Source organism: Cervus canadensis, chromosome 7, assembly GCF_019320065.1.
Source record: "Cervus canadensis isolate Bull #8, Minnesota chromosome 7, ASM1932006v1, whole genome shotgun sequence".
NCBI classification, from domain to species: Eukaryota; Metazoa; Chordata; class Mammalia; order Artiodactyla; family Cervidae; genus Cervus; species Cervus canadensis.
Window position 1 is genome coordinate 44,687,372 of NC_057392.1, and position 22,764 is coordinate 44,710,135.

Genomic DNA, 22,764 nt, shown 5'->3' on the forward strand with positions numbered 1-22,764 from the left:
TTCCTCCCCAGCCCAGCCCAGCTACTCGGCTCATGCCCACACTGGTGCTGCTCCCTTGAGCATGTGGCTCTGCAGGTTCCGGAGTGTCCCCTCCAGCTATGGCTCTTTAAAGCTGAGCAACTTCAAGTTCACACAGCCCTTACCCATGGTCCCAGTGTATCCCACACCCCACGGAGCTGCTGACCAGGGAACCCCTCATGCCTCCTCTAGACAGGCTCTGGGACCCAGGACACTCACCAGGGGTTGGCAGACCATCCCCTCTCACCTTCCCTTTCATGCCCCTTGGGAAGGCAGGAGAACCCGCTCAAGCTCAAGCTGTCTGTGGCAGGGCTGGCCCGGCACCCACACGGACCCTCAGCTGTTCTGCGGTGACCCTCATGCTGGGCTGCAGCTTGAGGCCCTTCTGCACCACAGCCTGCCTCCCTCCCAAAGCAGACACCCCCTGCTTCCCTGTCTCAGCAGGGGATTAGGGACGTTGCTGAGAACATCCAGTTCTTACCATACTGCAACAGTGGATGATAACAGAGTGATGCATTTTCTCCTTTGATGAATTTTTCCACCAATCATGCCTACCTCACCTCCTCCTCAGGCATCACTCACTGAAGGTACTGACAAGGCTAACATGTGTCGTCTCTTCTCCGGTCCCCAAACCCGCTCTGGAGGGCACTGTTGAGAAAAATGGTGACCCCCGGGGACCCAGAGGAAAGGGCATGGAGAAAGCTGATGGGCACAGAGAGCACGGTGCATCAGCAGGAACACGGCCGCGTGTGAGTGACCCTCTGGAGAGAGGACTCTGCTCACAGGTGTCAGCTCAACGGGCCCAAGTGGGGAGGAAAGAGCCCCACTCCCTCCCAATCCTGACTCGGGAGCAGGGGGCCAGCAGGAAGATAAGGGGCCACTCCAAGTGTCAGCCGGGCTCACACCTAGACAGGGAGTACACATCTCGAAGACAGGGGACTTGGAATCCTACTGGAGCGGCCAGGTCAACACAAGAGAACTCTGTAAACACAGGGAAAGTGGAATTGGGAATAAAGAGGCTAGTGGGGCCCTGGGCTGTTCACAGACCTTTAAATCTTTCATGTGTTTCCACTCCTGAACCCCACAGTTCTGAACCCTGCTCAGGATGCTCAACCAACACAAATCAGCATTCTGTTTCTTAGTATTCGGCTTAGAGGGGAATGTGGGCTTAGTGTTTATTGGGTGTTAAGTGTTCTCTCTCCCCCACACTAATAAGATGGGAACAGGACTCTAAAGAGAAGTATGTTGTTTACCATCACTGCAAAGCTTTGAAATCCTGAACCTAGTTGTTAGAATATTTCCTCCTGAGTAATTTAGGTAAGCTTCCATCCAGTGGGCATCACAGCTAACCAGCTAGCCCTCTCCAGGTGTGGTGGATTAGGACAAAAAGGGACTACTAAATGTGCTTGTCCATACCAAATATACCATTAAATTAATAATGTACTTCTAAGTATTCAAATGAAATAATGTATCATTCATGCTTGAAGTTAGAATCAGTTTTACTCTCACTCTGGTTTTTTAGATTACCCAATTCAGGATTTTCCTTAAGAGAATGCAGTCCCCTGGGTTTTCCAAGAGTCCAGTGTCTGATGCAGGAAATTCAGGACATGATATTGAAGAATCCTGCTCCTTCTCACACCTGTTAGCCAGGGCTGCATTCCGTCTCTTTGATGGCTTTGTCATTCTTGGTTTCTAGGCCCAAGTGAGCTTCTGGAAAGCTGTGATTTGGCACAAGCATGTACTTACACTCTCGACTGATCTTGGCAGGTTCCGAGCAAGGAATCTTAGTTGAGACAATGCTTCCCTGTACCCCTTCCCGCATCTCTTAGCTAGAAAAATAAAATAGTGTCCAGGGTGACAGAAGATAATGTCTTAAGCCCAGGGAAAGCCAAAGAGATTATTCCCACTTTGCCACCTCTAAACAACAACCCACAACCAAACAACAGGACAAAACATCTACAAAAGATCTGGCCATCACTTCATTTCTGTAATCCCAGGAGCATTGGTCCGCCTGTTCGTACACAGAGTAAGCTGCATGTCTGGTTTCCCTGTTGACTGGAAGCCCCTCTGAGCAGAGACTCCAAGGAGATGCTGCCTGAAGGATGTCCCCTGTGTCCGCTTCCCAAGTCCTGCAACGTCCAAGTAAGCATCTCTTGTTGCTTCGGGTCAGACCAATCATCCTGTGGGCACAGGGGAGAGGCCTCTGAGGCCTCCCCCACAAACCCACTTTTCTTACAAGTTGAACCTAAAGTTAGGCTCCCAGGCTGAATCAGAAATGGTCAACTCAGTGCTCTGCTCAGAAAGGAGGTGCCCAATAAGGTGGCCTTGACAAAGCCAATGGAACAGGGGGAAGACACCAGGAAAGAAACAGCGCCCACCCAGGCCAAGTCTCTACTTACTTCAAGCTATCATTTTCTACCATTTGAACATATTTTGCACTAGCCATACATAGGCTCGTCTATTAAAAGTCAAGAACTTCTCTAGGAGAACTGTTCCCAGGTTTACAATTAGGAGGCCGGCTCAGCAGCCAAATGACCTACTCTTACTATAGATACTCTTCTGCTCACTGGAAAATTTAATGGTCATGTATTCAATTTGTGGGAGAGGTGTGGAAGGGTGGAAGTAGCAGAGGAGCCCCTAGGTCAGAGTGAAATTTGAATTCTAGCTACATGCTAGGGCAGCTTGGGAATAACTACCTTTGATTATCCTATAACTAATCAGGAAGCAGAGCTATATTCAAATTAACCACTTCTCCATAAGGCTTGGGCCTGCCTCAGCATCAGGAAAACTTAAGCACTAGAGGCAGACAACAGAGCAATTACCATCAACTTAGAACATCTTCCTTTTCAATAGCTAGGTGACCACATGACATATTACCCCAACCAGGACTCTACTGAAAGTAAAGAGAGGCGCTACTAATGCTTGCCCCGGTCTGTCCAAGGGAACCAAAATTTATGTATGGCCACCCTAGTCACTTCCACCCTAAATCTGAATATCAGACATGACTTCAAGGATGTCTTCTCTGGCCACGTTCACTCTGTTCTGGCCAAGCACATACTTCACATGCTCTCAGTTTAGGAAATTGTTAGGTTATTTCATGCACTGGGTTATATTTGGATATGTTCTTATATCTGTCCTTGCTCCTTTTCTAGACCATCAGTGTCCTGGTTGCCGACTTTTTTTTTTTTTTTGATGTATAGTTGATTTACAATATTGTGTCACTTTCAGGTATATAGCAAAGTGATTCAGTTATATGAATATTATTCAATTATCTTTCATTATCGATTAAACAAAGATACTGAATACAGTTCCTTGTCCTATACAACAAGTAAATTCTTATCGCTTATCTATTTTAGGTATAGTAGTTTGTATGTGTTAATCCCATACTCCTAATTTATCCCTCTTCCCATTTGGTAACCATAAGTTTCTTTTCTATGTCTGTGAGTCTATTTCTGTCTTATATATAGATTTGTTTGTATTTTTTTTATATTCCACATATAAGTGATATTGTATAATATTTGTCTTTCTCTGTCTGACTTGTCTCACTTAGTATGATATCCTCTAGGTCCATACTTACAATTACACAGTGAAAGTGACAAACAGATTCAAGGGATTAGATCTGATAGACAGAGTGCCTGAAGAACTATGGATGAAAGATCATAACATTGTACAGGAGGCAGTGATCAAAACCATTCCCAATAAAAAGAATGGCAAAATGGTTGTCTGAGGAGGTCTTACAAATAGCTGAGAAGAGAAGAGAATTTATTAAACTTAAATTGTTAATTGCTCAGTCGTGTTCAACTCTTTGCAACCCCATGGACTGTAGCCTGCCAGGCTCCTCTGTTCATGGAATTTTCCAGGCAAGAATACTGGAGTTGGTTGCCGTTCCCTTCCTGACCCAGGGATGGAACCCAGGTCACCATCTGAGCCATTGGCAAAGGAGAAAAGGAAAGATATACCCATCTGAATGCAGAGTTCAAAAGAATAGCAAGGAAAGATAAGAAAGCCTTCCCAAGTGAACAATTCAAACAAATAGAGAAAAACAATAGAATGGGAAAGACTAGAGATCTTTTCCAAAAAATTAGAGATAACAAGGGGACATTTCACGCAAAGATGGGCAAAATAAAGGACAGAAACAGTATGGACCTAACAGAAGCAGAAGATATTAAGAAGAGGTGGCAAGAACACACAGAAGAACCATACAAAAAAATCTTAAAGACTCAGATAACTATGGCGGTGTGATCACTCACCCAGAGCCAGACATCTTAGAGTGTGAAGTCAACTGGGCCTTTGGAAGCATCACTATGAACAAAGCTAGTGGAGATGATGGAATTCCAGTTGAGCTATTTCAAATCCTAAAAGATGATGCTGTTAAAGTGCTTTACTCAATACGCCAGCAAATTTGGAAGACTGAGCAGTGGCAATAGGACTGGAAAAGGTCAGTGTTCATTCCAATCCTAAAGAAAGGTAATTCCAAAGAATGTTCAAACTACCACACAATTGCATTCATTTCACATGCTAGCAAAGTATGCTCAAAATTCTCCAAGCCAGGCTTCAACAGTACGTGAACCAAAAACCTCCAGATATTCAAGCTGGATTTAGAAAAGGCAGAGGAACCAGAGATAAATTGCCAACATCTGTTGAATCATAGAAAAAGCAATAGAATTTCAGAAGAATATGTACTTCTGCTTCAAAGCCTTTGACTGTGTGGATCCTAACAGACTGTGGGAGATTCTTCAAGAGAGGGGAATACCAGACCACCTTACCTCCTGAGAAATCTGTATGCAGGTCAAGAAGCAACAGTTAGAACTGGACACAGAACAACGGACTGGTTCCAAATTTGGAAAGGAGTATGTCAAGGCTGTATATTGTCACCCTGCTTATTTACCTTATATGCAGAGTACATCATGCAAAATGCTGGGCTGGATGAAGCACAAGCTGGAATCAAGACTGCAGGGAGAAATAGCAATAACCTCAGATATGCAGATGACACCATCCTTATGACAGAAAGTGAAGAGGAACTAAAGAGCCTCTTGATGAAGGTGAAAGTGAAGAAGCTGGCTTAAAACTCAATATTCAAAAAAATGAAGATCACAGCATCTGGTCCCATCACTTCACGGCAAATAGATGGGGAAACAATGGAAACAGTGACAGACTTTATTTTGGGGTGCTCCAAAATCACTGTGGATGGTGAGTGCAGCCATGAAATTAAAAAACACTTGCCCCCTGAAAGAAAAGCTATGACAAACCTAGACATAATATTAAAAAGCAGAGACATTACTTTGCTGACAAAGGTCCATTTAGTCAAAGCTATGATTTTTCCAGTAGTCATGTATGGATGTGAGAGTTGGACCATAAAGAAGGCTGAACATTGAAGAATTGATGCTTTTGAACTGTGGTGTTGGAGAAGACTCTTGAGAGTCCAATGGACTGCAAGGAGATCCAACCAGTCAATTCTAAAGGAAATCAATCCTAAATATTCACTGAAAGGGCTGATAATGAAGCTGAAGCTCCAATACTTTGGCCACCTGATGAGAAGAGCCGACTCATTAGAAAAGACCCTACTGCTGGGAAAGATTGAAGGCAGGAGGAGAAGGGGATGATGGAGGATGAGATGGTTTGGCTGGATGGCATCACCGACTCAATGGACATGAGTTTGAGCAAACTCTGGGAGATGGTGAAGGACAAAGAAGCCTGGCATGCTACAGTCCATGCAGTCGCAGAGAGTCAGACATGACTAAGTGACTGAACAACAATAGGTACATCCAAATTACTGCAAATGGCATTATTTGAAGTAATAATGTTGAGTGATAGTCTTTATATATATATATATAGTATATATATACTATATATATATATCACTCTTCTTTAGCCAATTGCTTGGGTTGTTTTCATGTCTTGGTTATTGTAAATAGTGTTGCTATGGATAATGTGGTGCATGTATCTTTTCAAATTAGAGTTTTTGCCTTTTCTGGATATATGTCCAGGAGTGAGATTGTTGGATCATATGGCAGCTCTATTTTTAGGTTTTTAAGTAACCTTCATACTGTTCTCCAATATGGCTACATCAATTTTACCATTCCTTCCAACAGTGTAGGAGGGTTCCCTTTTCTCCTCATCTTCTCCATTGGTTGCTGACTTTTTGCATGAACTTTAAACTCACTCTAATTCTTTTGTCCCATCCACTTTTGTCATTGTTCATAAATAAATGGTATTTGCTGATAGTCTGGCTATAAGTAGGGTTGCAAATAACTTTTTTTCTAACATAAATACTATCATTTTTTATATACATTTCCCAGTATCTTTCTATGTATGTACTTTTTAAACCAAAAATTATATATATACACTATCATTGCCTTCATCTTCAGACTTTCATGCAAGCAAAACCACAACCTTTTTCCTGGTTACAGAACATTCTTCCTAAGTCTCCTTTTTAATGACTTTATAATATTCCACCAAGTGGATGAACCACCATTATTCAATCATGCCCTTGTTATTTATATTCCATTTAGGTTGCTTCCAATTTCATTAAAACAATGTCACAAGTCACAATTTCAAGAACATAACTTTTGCTTCACCCTAGATCATATCTCCTCAAGATATATTTCAAGAATATCGATTACTGAGTCAAAGTGTTAGAAATCTTTATGGCTCTCAAATCTAGGTCCTCTTCATTTCTGTTGATGTAGCACCTGGGGTGACTCATGGCTCCTCAAATATTTTGCTTTCCTTCCTCAGCCCCAATTTGAACTTTGAGCTCCTTGATGTGGTGCCAGGTATGAGCCAGGTCCAGGGATTCCTGCACAGTGGAAGGGATGTGCACTTAGATAACTGACCAAGAAACGCAAGGCTTGGGAAATGAGGCAAGTATTGAGCAAGACAGGGAAGGATCCAAACCCGAGTCATGAAGTTCAAAATAACTACTGTTGATTATCAAGCAAAACATGGGGCCTCCACTCTCTCCTCTGCAATCCTGCTAGTGAGGGAGCCCAGATACCTCTGAGCCTTTTCTACCCGATGAGTCCTACCCTCACCTTCAGGCATCCTCTTCTCTAAGGCCGTCCCAACAGGATTTTATGACATGGGTTCCTGAGTACTGACTAGGACAAGCTTTCCAATCCATAATGAAATACAGAAAATAAGGACAATACATGGAGTTTTTCATATAGCTCATTGCACATAATTTAAAAGGCCATCCTTTAATCTCAGTTTTTGTCCTTCATACTTTCTTGGAATTAATGTATTCTTTCATTTATTAATTGTCAGTGGCTTTGTTTAGTAGTTCATTCATCATATGTTTTGAAAGCTCACTACCTGCCAGGTGCTACCCTAGATCCTGGAGACAAGCTGTAAATGCAAGGGACAAAGGGGCCTGACAATTAGCTTTTTCAATTGTGATGTTAAGTGCCTGACATTTAGCTTTTGATTGCTAAGGCCTCCACTTCAAAGAAATCCATTTTGAATAAATACACTGCCAGCGATGGGACTAGATAAAGAGCTGGTCGTCCCACCCACGCATGTCCCCCCCACCTTTTTTTTAGAGAGAACTCTGGCGACCTAGATAACTGACCTTTGACTGACTGCTTTTCCCTTCCTGTGCTTTAATTCCTACTCTTTTGCTTTAAATTCACCAATAAAGAGCATACACCCGAAACCCTTGGTATCCCCACCTCAATCCCATAAAGACAGAACCCCAGGTCTGCTCACTCTCCAGTTCTCTCTCCCTCTCTCCTCTCACCCCCACCTCTCTCTGTGTGGCCCCAGGAGGTCTTGCACCCTCCAGGACCTGTCAGTAATAAGCCTTGTCTTTTCCAAGTCCCCTGATGGTTGTTACTGAGGCGCAATCTTAATAAGAACCACAAGGGTTGGTCTAGTCACAACATTGGCTCTGGTTGGGGAAATATTTGTGGGGGTTGTCACAAATAGCACGGCCCAGGGAGTGTCCCCAGACATCTCCAGCTTACAGTATCACTACCATGAGTCTGAGAGGACCTGAAACAGCACCCCTGCTCAGCCCAGCATGAGCTCTACGGAGGCTCTGTCTCCGCACCACCCTCCGACAGCACTCAGGTTCGGACATCATTGTATCTCCATGGCGGTGTTCTGCACAGACACTTCTTATCAAACACTTGCTGAGGAAGGGGTTTTTAAAAGACACTGCAATCCCCAGAGGACTAATGTGGACACTTGTGTGCCCAGCAGAGGGCCTGCGGGTGGTTTGAAAATGGTGTGAAATCAGCCAACTCTGGGACCATGATGTTTGGCTTCCTTCCAGCTCTGCTGTAGGATCTTCAGCAAATTCTTTCATCCCTCAGCCTGTGCGCTCTCTTGTGAAATGGGCAAGACTGTAACAGGGCTTGCCTTAAGAGGTTATGAAGATGGAAGCCCTCTGCGCAGTCCTTGGCACACCAGAAGCCTTCAATAAATGTGACCTGTGAAAGTCACTCAGTCATGTCCGACTCTTTGCGACCCCATGGACTGCAGCCTGCCAGGCTCCTCTGTCCCTGAAATTCTCCAGGCAAGAACAATGGAGTGAGTAGCCGTTCCCTTCTCCAGGAGATCTTCTCAACCCAGGGACAGAACCCAGGCCTCCCACATTGCAGGCAGATTCTTTACCATCTGAGCCACCAGGGAAGCCCCAAATGTGACCTAGTTGTAGCAGTAAAAAGGCAAGAATACTGGAATAGGCTGCCATTTCCTCCTCTAGGGGATCTTCCCGACCCAGACATCAAACTTGTGTCTCTGATGTCTCCTGCATTGGCAGGCGGATTCTTTCACCACTGAGCCATCTGGGAATACGTGATTATGGAAACATTAAACCAGGTGAAAGGTCACAGCCCAGAGAACCAAACTGAAACTGAAGATATATCTGAAGGGCCAGAAATGTTAAAGATATAACAGGGAGGATTAAATTTGTATATGAAGGAAGAAAAAAACAAACTAGCCAGACTTTCTCTTCCTTCTCCCCATGCTAATGATAGAAACTGATAGAATTTTATTTATGTCTGTGATAGAAACATGCCAAAAAGCCCCTGATCAATCCAGGTTCTCCAATGATGGGCGCATGCCAGAACTCAACCACAAATGGCCACAATGAGTTGGGGGAAGTGGAACTAGGGGATAAACATACAAGTTCAGGGACTTTCCTAAAGTATGGACATTCCACAGACAGATAATTTCCGGTGCCATAGAGAGCTTTGGAATTTAAGAAGTCTAAAGGAGGGTGGGATGGGGTAAAAACAGAACACTAGCCACAACAAGCAGCAGGACAGAGGCCCATGCTTACAGAAGTTGTGGGAGGGTGACTTAGCTCTGTGACTGAAATGCAATGCTGTAAAATTTAATATCAGCGGTGCAGATAAAATAATGTCAGCAGACTGGGTAATTAAGGCTTTGGGGCTCACTTCTTTGCTCTCTGGCTTTCTGGAGGGAGATTGATAGAAAAAGGAGATGAGTCCAGTAAACCAAGAATTCCTCAGAGCTTTAAGTATATTTTTAGTTCCTCCTGACATCTGGGAGAGTAGAGACATTATTTCAGGATCAGAGATCAGATCCCGATCATGCCCTTTACACTGGGCTAAACATCACTCTCTAAAACCCTTTGATGAGAATTAATTATTGCAAAGATATGCACAAGCTAATTGAGACCACATTTACAGTGTCTGCAGCTTCTGATAGAAGATGTTTCTGGCTGAGTGGAGCAGATGCCATTAAACCAGTTGCCTGTTTTTCACTGTCTTTCCAAATTCCTCCTGGACCTGCAGCTGGACCAGACCTGCCCCTGGACCAGACCCACCCCACTCAGGACTGGAGCTGCCCAAGACCAGGGGTATGATCACAGGTCCAGAGCTGGGTCCTTACAGAGCAGTGCTGGACCCAACCCGCTGGTCCCACTTGGTTTTTAAAGTGTGGGCTACTTGACAAGGAAAGAGTAAATCACAAAACCACACAGTTAAGAGACCAGGGAGATCTTCTAAGTCACCCTCCCATCCAGTAGAAGAACCCTGTTCTGTCTCAAACTGGGCAACGGTGGGACTGATACATTTGCAGACAAATGCCAGGACCTGGCCGAGATGTGAGGCTGATGATTTCAGGAATGCAACCAAACCCACTAGGGATGGAGGGAGGACTTAGTCAAGATCCAGGTGAGTCCCTTAATAAGAATGCCAGGAGCTACAAGACTAAGGATGCAGCTGGGACTAGCTCCTTCAGCCCCTTTAGGGCAGGCTGGGGTTCCCCAAAGTTAGGACTCCCCCACCCCACTCACGCAGGAACCTTCCCTGGGCATGTCTGACAGGGGAAAATTCTCAGAGAGGGGACAGGAAAGGGTGGCAGGGCAGGCAGTTCTGGTCACTGTGTATAGTAGAATCTGCTGAGCCATGATATGGCTTCCCCTAACTGAACCCAATTCTGTTCCCTGGAGTCAGATAAACTCTACCTTTGTACAAGACACAAGACAATAATTTATCCTTTATCCTTCTACAGACAAAATACACTGGACTCCTTCAACTCTCCCTAATTGCCATTGTTTCCAAACCCTCCCACATCCTCTGGGCTCATGTTAATTAGACTAGGACCCCCTTGGTGTTACTCTGAGGACCAAAGAAAGAAAACAAGAGCACAGTAGATAAACCACAGATTTGAATCTTGGTCCCATTATTCCCCATGCCTCAATTTCCTTCACAGCTTCCTCGGCAGCACTTGATAACCTTAGTTATGAGAAATGCATAAGTCAATTCATGGAGAACTTGTAACTGTGCCTGGCAAGGCAGCTGAGAAGCAGCTAATAAAGTCTCAGCTATTTCTTAGCACCATGCTTAGCTTCTAAGAAGTATGCAAGGACTTCTCAGGTGGTCCACTGGTTAAGACTCTGCACCAATGCAAGGGTCTCAGGTTTGATTCCTGGTCAGGGAACTAGATCCCACATGCCCCAACTAAGAGTTTGCATGCCACAGCTAAAAAATCCCACATGCTGCAATGAATATCTAAGATCCCACTAAGATTCAGCACAACTAACCAGGAGAGAGAAGAAAGCCTTCCTCAGCGATCAATACAAAGAAATAGAGGAAAACAATAGAATGGGAAAGACTAGAGATCTCTTCAAGAAAATTAGAGATACCAAGGGAACGTTTCATGCAAAAATGGGCTCAATAAAGGACAGAAATGGTATGGACCTAACAGAAGCAGAAGATATTAAGAAAAGGTGGCAAGAATACACAGAAGAACTATACAAAAAAGATTTTCATGATCCAGATAATCACAATGGTGTGATCACTCACCTAGAACCAGACATCCTGGAATGGGAAGTCAAGTGGGCCTTAGAAGGCATCACTACGAACAAAGCTAGTGGATGTGATGGAATTCCAGTCAAGATATTTCAAATCCTGAAAGATGATGCTGTGAAAGTGCTGCACTCAATATGCCAGCAAATTTGGAAAACTCAGCAGTGACCACAGGACTGGAAAAGGTCAGTTTTCATTCCAATCCCAAAGAAAGGCAATACCAAAGAATGCTCAAACTACCACACAAATGCACTCATCTCACACGCTAGTAAAGTAATGCTCAAAATTCTCCAAGCCAGGCTTCAGCAATACATGAACCGAGAACTTTCAGATGTTCAATCTGGTTTTAGAGAAGGCAGAGGAACCAGAGATCAAATTGCCAACATCCTTTGGATCATCAAAAAAGCAAGAGAGTTCCAGAAAAATATCTATTTCTGCTTTATTGACTGTGACAAAGCCTTTGACTATGTGGATCACAAGAAACTGTGGAAAATTCTGAAAGAGATGGGAATACCAGACCACCTGACCTGCCTCTTGAGAAACCTGTGTGCAGGTCAGGAAGCAATAGTTAGAACTGGACATGGAACAACAGACTGGTTCCAAATAGGAAAAGGAGTACGTCAAGACTGTATATTGTCACCCTGCTTATTTAACTTATATGCAGAGTACATCATGAGAAACGTTGGGCTAGATGAAGCACAAGCTGGAATCAAGATTGCTGGGAGAAATATCAACAACCTCAGATATGCAGATAACACCACCCTTATGGCAGAAAGTGAAGAAGAACTAAAGAGCCTCTTGATGAAAGTGAAAGAGGAGAGTGAAAAAGTTGGCTTAAAGCTTAACATTCAGAAAACTAAGATCATGGCATCCAGTCCTATCACCTCATGGGCAATAGAGGGGGAGACAGTGGAAACAGTGTCAGACTTTATTTTGGGGGGCTCCAAAATCACTGCAGATGGTGACTGCAGCCATGAAATTAACAGATGCTTACTCCTTGGAAGGAAAGTGATGACCAACCTAGATAGCATATTAAAAAGCAGAGACATTACTTTGCCAACAAAGGTCCGTCTGGTCCAGGCTATGGTTTTTCCAGTGGTCATGTATGGATGTGAGAGTTGAACTGTGAAGAAAGCTGAGTGCTGAAAAATTGATGCTTTTGAACTGTGGTGTTGGAGAAGACTCTTGAGAGTCCCTTTGGACTGCAAGGAGATCCAACCAGTCCATCCTAAAGGAGATCAGTCCTGGGTGTTCATTGGAAGGACTGATGCTGAAACTGAAACTCCAATACTTTGGCCACCTCATGCGAAGAGTTGACTCTTTGGAAAAGACCCTGATGCTGGGAGAGATTGGGGGCAGGAGGAGAAGGGGACGACAGAGGATGAGATGGTTGGATGGCATCACCAACTCGATGGGCATGAGTTTGAGCAAACTCTGGGAGTTTGTGATGGACAGAGAGGCCTGGCGTGCTGTGATTCATGGGGTTGCAATGAGTTGGACACGACTGAGCAACTGAACTGAACTGAAGATCTAAGGTTTGATGCAACTAAGATCTGGTGCAACCAAAATAAGTATATTTTTTTAAATGTCTGCAATGTATATATAAATCCTTCAGATGATTGAAGCAAGTCAGAGAAAAACAAATATCATATATTAATGAATATTAAATATCATAATTAATCCATATTAATATAGAATCTAGAAAAATGGTACCGATGGACCTATTTACAGGGCAGCAATACAGACTCAGACATAGAGAACAGATTTACGGACACAGCGGGGGCAGGAGAGGATAGGACGGATTAAGACAGTAGCATTGAAATGTATGCATTACTATATGTAATACAGATAGCTAATGGGAAGTTGTTGTATAACACAAGGAGCTCAACCTGGTGCTCCATGACAACCTAGAGGGGTGGGATGGGGTGGGAAGTGGGGAGTGCAGAGGTTCAAGAGGGAGGGAACATATGTATACCTATGGCTGATTCATGTGGCAGAAACCGACACAACATTGTAAAGCAATTATCCTCCAATACAAAATAAATAAATTAGAAAAAAAAATCCTGCAGCTGATACTCCATTACTTGCCAGCTTTCTTACTCATAAAACAACAGTACCACCTCTGAGCTTTGATGAGGTAAGGCGTGAGAAGGCTCCTGGTCAGCACAACAAGCAGCGCATACACACTAGCTTCCTTCCCCTGTAGACAGATGCAGCATCTAAGAGTCAGGCTTCGTGGGCATCTCACATTCCGCATATCCTGCAAGCACAGGAACTGACTACCTTCGCTCCAGACTTCTTTTTTCAAGAATATTTGTATCATAAATAACCTTGGGAGAGAGAATGTCTTCCTTTGGAGCAAAGCACAGGCAGGCTTTGTTGTTGTTCAGTCGCCAACTCCTGTCGAACTCTTTGCAGATCAACTGTTACTGTGCATTATAAAAGATTTTAGTTCCCTAAGCTCAGAATTTCTCTCCATTATGTGTTCAGGTGTCAGCCTGTGGAGACTGAAACTCAAAGAACTAGTGAGAGGAAATGCTGGTACTTTGGTCACTGCCACTGTTGTGAATCATAAAGTGCTGGCCCTAACTCACAGAGGTTCATGAAACCTTGGCAGCTAATTAACTAGCTTGCCAGTTGGTGAAATCTCAGACCCTCCACGGTTATTGACTACAACCTAGAGAAGAGACAATGACAAAATGTCTCCCCCACTGACCTTGCAGTAAAGATCTTAAACTGTCATCAACCCTATCACAGTCTGTCCATACTTAGCTGATTTTGAAAAGAACTCTAAGTGAAGAATTTTTATTTATTTCCTTATTTATTCATTTTTATTTTCATCTTCCTGATTTTAATCAAAAGTTCCATTCACTGAGGTCCTTCTAAAGCTTCTTTCGAACTTGAAGTTCCCCTTTGCAAGTGCCATTTCCTGAAATTCAGGCCAAGGTCTCTCCTCCCGCTCCACTCACTTCTCCCACCAGTGCAGACAGACCCTCCTTCTAAACCTAGATTCTCATCCGTAGCACCAGACACCAGTTTGAACTGTATAAAGTTCCTGACAAGCTTCTACCTTCATTCAATCTGTGGTCAAGAGCACAGCAAGTCCTACCATCATCCTAGGATGCTCTCCAATCTCCCCTCCCCCTTTACTGAGAGCACTGGGTGGGCCTCTCACGCTAACTCCCCTCTGCCTCTAAAACGTGGGGATGTGTAACCTGTGGGATGTGACACAGCTGAAGGTCAGCAGGATGCCAACTGGTGTGGTTAGAAAGAAGAGATAAGAACACCCACGGGCTGCTGGGAAATCTGGCCTAAAACTGGCAACACTGTAAACCCCCAAGCAGATAAGTGACCAGTAATTTTCATCATTTTCTCTCTTGGATACTTTCTTGCATCTTATATGCACCCTCCCTCTCTGCCACAAAACTGGGTATTTCTAGGTCTCAGCATCTGGCATTAAATTATACCATGATTCTTTTCAAAAATAAAAAAAATAAGGAAGCCAATAAATCTCTTGAACTTTTCTCTTATTCATCTTTTTTAATTTGGGGAGTTTTTATTTTTAGATTTTACTGTCTGAAGATTTCTTACAATATTTTTAAGCATGTGACCAAGACCTCAACATCTGGTCATAAGTTACTTGAAGAACTGTGGCATAGTTTTCTTTATTTTGAAAAAGTAATTAATCTGTGATGGCTTAATGGACATCAAATGAATAAAAGCAGCTTTTATCTTAACAGCGTTTCAGCAGTCAGCATGGGCTTTATCAGGCCCCGTGATCAGGGATCACCCAGAAAATTTTAGCAATTATTAATATGTTCCCAGAATAACTCCATGGGATGGATGCTTGCCTTGTAGTCTTGTTACCGCATTAAACTCTCATCCCACACCCAGAGTCTCCCTTGTGTTGTAGAAGGCTCTAAACTTCTGGTCCTGCCTCCTCAGCATGGCCGCCCATCTCTTCAAAGCTTTCACAGTGCCCCAACCAGAAACTGCTTCTAAGCTCTCCTATGATCCCACAGGTCCTCTGTTTCTACTGTGTCCATGTAAGAAACAGGACAGGATCCAAATCTTATCCCAGATCCCAGCATCTCTCTCCCTACATAGATTATCTCCTAGTATACCCAGCCCTTAGGGGTTTTGAGGCTGTTCCACAACAGACACTGTCCTCAGTCAGAGATGGTCAGACCTTCACATCTGGTTACCCCCACAGGTACAGATCAATGGAACCCAGCCAATGGAATTTTACTCAGCCATACAAAAGAATGAAATAGGGACTTCCCTGGTGGTCCAGTGGCTAAGACTCTGGGCTCCCAGTGCAGGGGGCCTGGGTTTGATCCCCCTGGTCAGAGAACTAGATGCTACATGCCACAACTAAAAAAAGATCCTGCACGTTGCAACAAAGTGAAGATCCTGTGTAACTAAGACCTGTAACTAAGATGCTGTAACTAAGACCTGGCACAGCCAAATAAATAAATAAATATTTAAAAATTTAAAAAAGAAAGAATGAAATAGTGTCATTTCCAGAACATGGATGAATCTAGAGAAAGTGAAGAGAGTTGGACGGAGAAAGACAAATACCATATGACATCACTTATACGTAGAATGTGAAAAACGATACAAATGGACTTTCAGAAACAAACTCATATAAACTTAGGGTTACAAAAGAGGAAGGGGGGATAACTTAGGAGCTTGTGATTAACAGATATATACTATTATATACAAAATAAATAACAAGGTCCTACTGTATAGAACAGGGAACTACAGTCAATATCTTGTAATAACCTATAATGGAAAAGAATCAGAAAAAGAATATACATACATACATAATGTATATATAAATGCATAACTGAATGACTTTCCTCTACACCTGTAACTAACACAGCTTTGTAAATCAACTATACTTCAATTAAAAAAAAAAAAGATTATTCTCCCTTTTAAGAAGTCTATCAGAAAATATTTGCTAAAGGTCAGTGCATCATCTGTGAGGGGCCCAGTGTCTCAGACTTTAAGGGACCCAGGAGGAGAGCACCAGGTTCTGGGTGCTCCACACTGACCAGGTTCACAGCTGTATTTGTGAGGTCCTTCCTCATCAAGGAGAGAAGAGAGTACTGGATGGTTTCTGCAGTCCCTTCCACTCTAGGTGTGGGTGTTCTACAGAAGTTTGTCCTCTTTTCATCATTGCAAACTTCCCTGTCTGGAGCAGAAAGCTAATAACTCCACAGAAAAGACTTCGTGCACAGCCCACTCCTCAGCCCCCGTGGCTCTACCTTCAGCCCTATTTTAGCTGAGGCAAGCCTGCCTTTAAATAAAAGGACTTGCATTAATTTCTCCATCCTTTGATCTTCTCCCTCTGCGACTTCACAAAGTCATGGCTTTAAGGCTTTCCCTGCCAAGAGAGCCATGCTCAGACATACAGAGTATTCTCTTTGATCCAGCCCCCCCTGAATCCTAAAATAAGGCCTCCCATCTCACCTGCAGGTTCCGTATTTTCCTTCAGGCAATGATAGGACACCACTACTTTTTTTTTTTATCAGCCAATTTAGAGTCCAACCTCATCGTCATTTTAAAAAAAATTCCTTTAAAGTTTTGAGATTTGTTTTATTAACAAAAGACCAGCACCTACATACTTTTCTTTTTTTGTCTTTACAAGTATTCTAAGAGGCTATTCTCTCACTTCAGTGATGGGGCCATAGTTCAAAGCAGCTTTAGAATCATGGGGGTGGGGGAAACAATCAGTGCTATAAAATCACAGGCCCCGCTTCCTTTCACTAATTCCTCTTTTTCCTCCTCTTCCTTCTCACACTCTTTGCTTCACCATAATTGGTTAAAGGCTCCATCAGCCTCCTTTGCACAGAGAGCAAATGGATGGTCCCAGGCCGACACTGGCTGAGGACCCCTGAAGTACTTGTAAGCCTGACGGTCAGCATAGTGGCAATGGAAAACCCATCTCCCTCACTGGGTGCAGAAAGCAATGAATCCATTCACCTCTCAAATCACACATGGGAAATCCCCAAAGATCACCTACATGTTTGAAATATTACTGAGAAATATATTTCGGAATATTATTTGAATTATTCACCATTGTACGGGTGTCCAAAGAAGGCACCATCTAAACACTCACTCTGTTGCCCTCACACAGGACTGCTCACTGAGCAGACTGGAGATGGCCACGCCTGTGCAGCACGGTCATGGGTGCCCTTGGTCAGGACCTAGAATACCTGGGTCCACATTAACACAGAATTCTACCTGCGCTCCAACCAACAAGCACAGCCTGCCAAAGAACCAGAGAGTCAAAGGGGAAATCAAAACCAAATGGGGAGCGCATCACAGCAGCCTCCTGGAGCAGTGGAGGAGGAAGTCTGGGGCAGTTTGGAAGATGGAGCACCACAGTTTGGAAGCATGAAGAGCAGAGTAGAGGCCAGGGCACCCAGGACATTTAATCAGTCTTGGCTCCCACCAACCTGACCAGTTCTAGAATTCTGACCAGCTAAGCCATGGTCAATAGATAGTGCTAAAGCACCCTGACTTCCCCCTCGCCCGCCACCTGCCTGGGCACCTGGCCAGGTGTCATCTCACCTTGGGGGCAGTGGTCCCTCCTGGCTGCCCAGGAAGGCACATAGTTCCCCTCTCGGCAGCTCCTCAGGGTGGGCTGAGGGGGAGGAGTCAACAGCATAAACTGCACACTCACCAACAGGCGGCTCTGCTGTTTGTTGTGGCAACTGGGCTGGAAGGACAAGGGAAGAAGTCCTGGAGGGCTGCCTCGCTGGGGAGCCCGGAAGAGTTCTGAACTCTAGCAGGGGCAGCCGATTTGGCAGCCCCTGGGCAGTGCCTGGCAGAAAGGAGCACAGGAAAAGCCGAGTCAGGGACAGACACACCAAAGGGAGAGGGAGCGGCCGGCCGGGAGGAGCCCATCAGCAGAGTGGCTGGTGGAAACATCCCAAGGACAACAATAGTTGCTTTTATGACTGTGTGTGGGGGTTATGGGTTTAGAGTTCAGGAACAATAGTTACGAGGAGAACCAGAACGAGGTGCTTTCTTCCTCCACAGAGGACAGACGCTGGAGCACGAGGGAGGATGGAGCTCCATGCGGCTGCAGGGTCTGGGAGAGGCCGTGGCAGGTGTGGGGAGGAAGGCTACTTGGGAGGCCTCTCAGGAGGCTGTTGGGGCCTCTGGAGGGACATGACCAGGGGAAAAGTTACTGACGGGACAAGGAGAAAGTCCCCACAACTGGGAGAAGACTGTCCTCTGGAGTGAGTGAGTCCCCACCCCCCGACAGTCCTAGGACCCAGTCCACATCCATGCCCTCCAGAAGCCACAGGCAGGCAGCCCCCATGGCACACCCCTCAGCCTGACCCAGGCTGAAATTTACCCCTTCTCTGCATTTTACAAACCTGTTTCCCACCAGCAGCAAACTTCATATATTGCTTAAGAGAGAAACAAATACCTAGAACATGCAGTAAATCCATTGTATCACAAGAACAAATGACTGACCTCTGAGCCCTTCATGTGCTGCTCTTCTAGAAGGTGCCTCAGTAAAGCTGCGCCAGGTCGCTGCATTAGTGTCCGACTCTTGTGCAACCCTATGGACTGTAGCCCGCCAGGCTCCTCTGTTCATGGGATTCTCCAGGCAAGAATACTGGAGTGGGTTGCCATTTCCAACTCCAGAGGATCTTCCCAACCTAGGGATCAAACCTGCGTCTACTAAATCTCCTGCGGTGGCAGGCAGGTTCTTTACCACTGCTACCTGGGAAGCCCCAGTAGCAGTCTTTGTAAACTCAAAGGAAGTCATATACTCATGGTGTAACTTAAGCAGAGAAAGTACTTTCAGGTGGAAAAGTCCTTATACATCCCTTCATCACACAGGAGATCTAGAGGGTGGACATTCAGTCTGGGGTGGTACCCCCCCCCTCGACTTTGGGTGTACTTTGAAGTGGAAATGGGAGTGACTGGACCCTCCAAGGAGGGGTGGGAAGGGGTAGAATCCCCACATTGTTACAGTCCTGTGGCTAGACCTTCTTTCCCACCTGCACAGGCAGCTTCAGCAGAAAGCTGATGCCAAGAGTGCTGGCCCCATCTGAATCCACTTGCTCCTGGTAATATGTGTGGTCCTCAGGACCAGGTGGGAGCTGAGGCAGGACAGCATTTCTATAAGTAATAGTTTCTGTGTCTCTTATGGCCTAAGCCAGTCAGTCCCAGCAGAACTTCCCTCAACCAAGCAAGCTGGGTCCATCTGCTGCCCCTCTCCTCAAGGATTCTCCACCCTTGATAAAGGGCTCAGGCACCTGCCACTTAACCTTGACTCCACCTCCAGCTAGAGCACACCTGACACCTCATCCTCACCAGCCACTCCTCCACTGGCTGCCAGCAGGAGGCACCTCCTCACCTGCTCCTCCTCCTGTGCCTCAGACCACATCATCCTACCCTGTGCCCAGAGGAGCCCATTCTACGCTCATTCTTCTGCCCATCGGATTAGGCTACTCCCAGCTACAATCCTTTCACAACTCAACCTTACCAAGGATTGTTTCTGAAAGGACCCAGAGTCACTCACAAGAAAATATAAAATTGTCAAGCATTACATCTATCCCTGAGTTTCATGACACTCACAGTAAAAAAGGGAAATAGAATGGGTCACATAATTCTCCTTGCTATGAGGACGCAAAGGTACTTCATCAAGAAACTGGACCTTCCAGTGCTAGTCTCTGCAGAGAGGGGACAATTCTACCTATAGACTTGTAAAAAAATGTTCATTTATTTGGCAGGGAGTCTGATAGGCTACAGTCCACAGGGTTGCACAAAGTCGGACATGACTGAAGTGAATTTGCACACATGCACGCTGGGTCTTAGTTGCAGCATGCGGGATTTAGTTCTTTGACTAGGGATCGAACCTGGGCCTCCTGTTGAAAGCTCGGAGTTTTAGCCACTGGACTACCAAGGAAGTTCCCTGCTGCTTCTGCTGTTAAGTCACTTCAATTGTGTCCGACTCTGTGCGACCCCATAGACGGCAGCCCACCAGGCTCTACTGTCCCTGGGATTCTCCAGGCAAGAACACTGGAGTGGGTTGCCATTTCCTTCTCCAATGTATGAAAGTGAAAAGTCCAACTCTTCGAGACCCCATGGACTGCAGCCTACCAGGCTTCTCCGTCCATGGGATTTTTCAGGCAAGAGTACTGGAGTGGGGTGCCATTGCCTTCTCTGAGGGAAGTTCCCTACCCATAGGCTTTTCAGAAAGAAACACTCACTATTTGGCCCCTTTTAAATATCAACACTTATGAAAGCAAGGAAATATTAAAACATGACTTGAGATTTTTGCAGGGAGCTAAAGCAACATAGTTTGGACAAGGGTCTGGAAGCTTAATACAAAACACAGTAGTTCCAAATTTATGGTTGCCCAGGGCAGGGAGCAGAGGGTAGAGAAGGAATAGTTAGGGGGTTTGCAATGGACACATACATTAGGACCTACTGTTTAGCACATGGAATTTTGCTCAAAGTTGTGTGGGAGCCTGGATGGGAGGGGAGTTTAGAGGACAATGGATACATGTATAAGTATGGCTGGGTCACTTCACTATTCACCTGAATCTATTACAACATTGTTAATTGGCTATACCCCAATACAAAATAAAAAGCTAAAAAACCGTTAAAAAGAATTCATTTGAATCAGTCCTAATGAGATGGATGAAACTGGAGCCCCTTATACAGAGTGAAGTAAGCCAGAAAGATAAAGAACATTACAGCATACTAACACATATATATGGAATTTAGAAAGATGGTAACGATAACCCTATATGCAAAACAGAAAAAGAGACACAGAAATACAGAACAGACTTTTGAACTCTGTGGGAGAAAGTGAGGGTGGGTATTCAAAGAAACGCATGTATAACTATCTAATGTGTGAACAGATTCCCCAGCCGGTGGATGCCATGAGCACAGTGCTCGGGCGGTGCACTGGAAGGACCCAGAAGGAAATCGGGTGGAGAGGGAGGTGGGAGGGGAATCGGAACCGATTAAAGGGAGAAGTATGGGGAATACGTGTAAATCTATGGCTGATTCATATCAATGTATGACAAAACCCACTGAAATGTTGTGAAGTAATTAGCCTCCAACTAATAAAAAAAAAAAAAGAAAAAAAAAAGAAAAAGCTAAAAAAAAATAAAGTGTCAATGACATTGTTATTGTTGTTGTTCAGTCGCCCAATCGTGTCCGACTCTTTGCAACCCCTTGGACTGCAGCATGCCAGGCCTCTCTGTTCCTCTGCATTATCTCTGTGTGCAAGCAATACAGCAATGACAAATTAAAAAAAGAAATGACACAGTGGTTCTCAGGGCACCTCACCATTTTTAATTCAGGGAAGAAACGAAGAAGAAGGTTTGAGGTGGAGGCGCACTAGGAAATGTGGTGGGATTATTAACTGCTATAATGATGGGGGGAGGGCAGGCAAGGATGCTAATATCCTACATTAAACAGAATACTCATGATAAAGAATTATTTCATCTAAAATGCTAATGGTGCCCCGTTGAGAAACACTGGGAAGAGGAATCAGTAATTAGCACGACTCTTCTAATGCCTTAAACACCAATGAAATCTTCAGAGAGCTGACAGCAAAGCTTACAGAATGTCTGCTCTGGGACTGCAGATGAAGGGGCATGCAGGCTTCTGATGTGTCAGTCTTGCTGGTGGCGACATGAAGACCATCCTAGGAGGGGGTTGGAGCCAGATAAATACTGTTAACTGGGGAGACAGCTGGAAGATGGGGAGCTATAAGGATGCCTGTGGAAAGGGACAGACCTCTCCTGCTTTTCATTTTTTCATATGGCTAAGCGAGGATACAACTGGGACACCAAAACTGCACATCAACACATCACAGGGGAATCTAGTCGAGAGCACTGATTTTCAAAGTGTGTTCCCCAACTAGCATCACCTGGGAACCTGTTGACACTACTACCTACTGAAGACGAGAAACTCTGAAAGTGGGTCCAGCCAGGTGTGTTTTAACAAACCCTCCAGGTGAGTCTGAATCAGGCTCAAGTTTGAGAACCACCAATCTAGAAGGTTTAGGGCTAACCATGGCAATTGGTCGCCAGAGATATCTTAGAAATGCTGTCTCACCCCTGTGCAGAGTCTCTATTAGACTCTGAGAGGGAGGGGGATGTTGCAACATATCTGTTGCAGGCCAATTACCCAAGGTGGAGGGTCTAAGAAGGAAGACCTAAGTGATGAGAAATGAGAGTAAAGAGCGAATTACCAAGGGTCAATTTAAGTCTCAAGTCAGATTAACCATCCTAGAAGGATTTTTTTTTTTTAAACTGAAGAATAGTTGATTGATGACATTATATTAGTTTTAGGTATACAGCATAGTTATTTAGTATTTTTATAGATTATACTCCATGTTAAGGTATTATAAAAATAATGGTTATAATTCCCTGTGCTGTATAATATATCCTTGTTGCTCATCTATTTTATACAT

At 44.5% G+C, this 22,764-nt stretch overlaps 1 protein-coding gene across 4 annotated transcripts in view; it reads right to left on the bottom strand.

Annotated features, from left to right (window-relative positions):
• Window positions 1-22,764, bottom strand: part of MYLK (myosin light chain kinase) — a 285,327-nt gene that overhangs the window by 199,077 nt on the left and 63,486 nt on the right. The window contains exon 1 of one of the 4 annotated variants that reach the window (XM_043473159.1): window positions 17,992-18,107. The exons of the other annotated variants lie outside the window; for them this stretch is intronic. The gene's annotated coding sequence lies outside the window, so the exon portion shown is untranslated. Of the gene's footprint in view, window positions 1-17,991; window positions 18,108-22,764 lie in introns of those variants that run through there. 4 annotated transcript variants of the gene reach the window in all.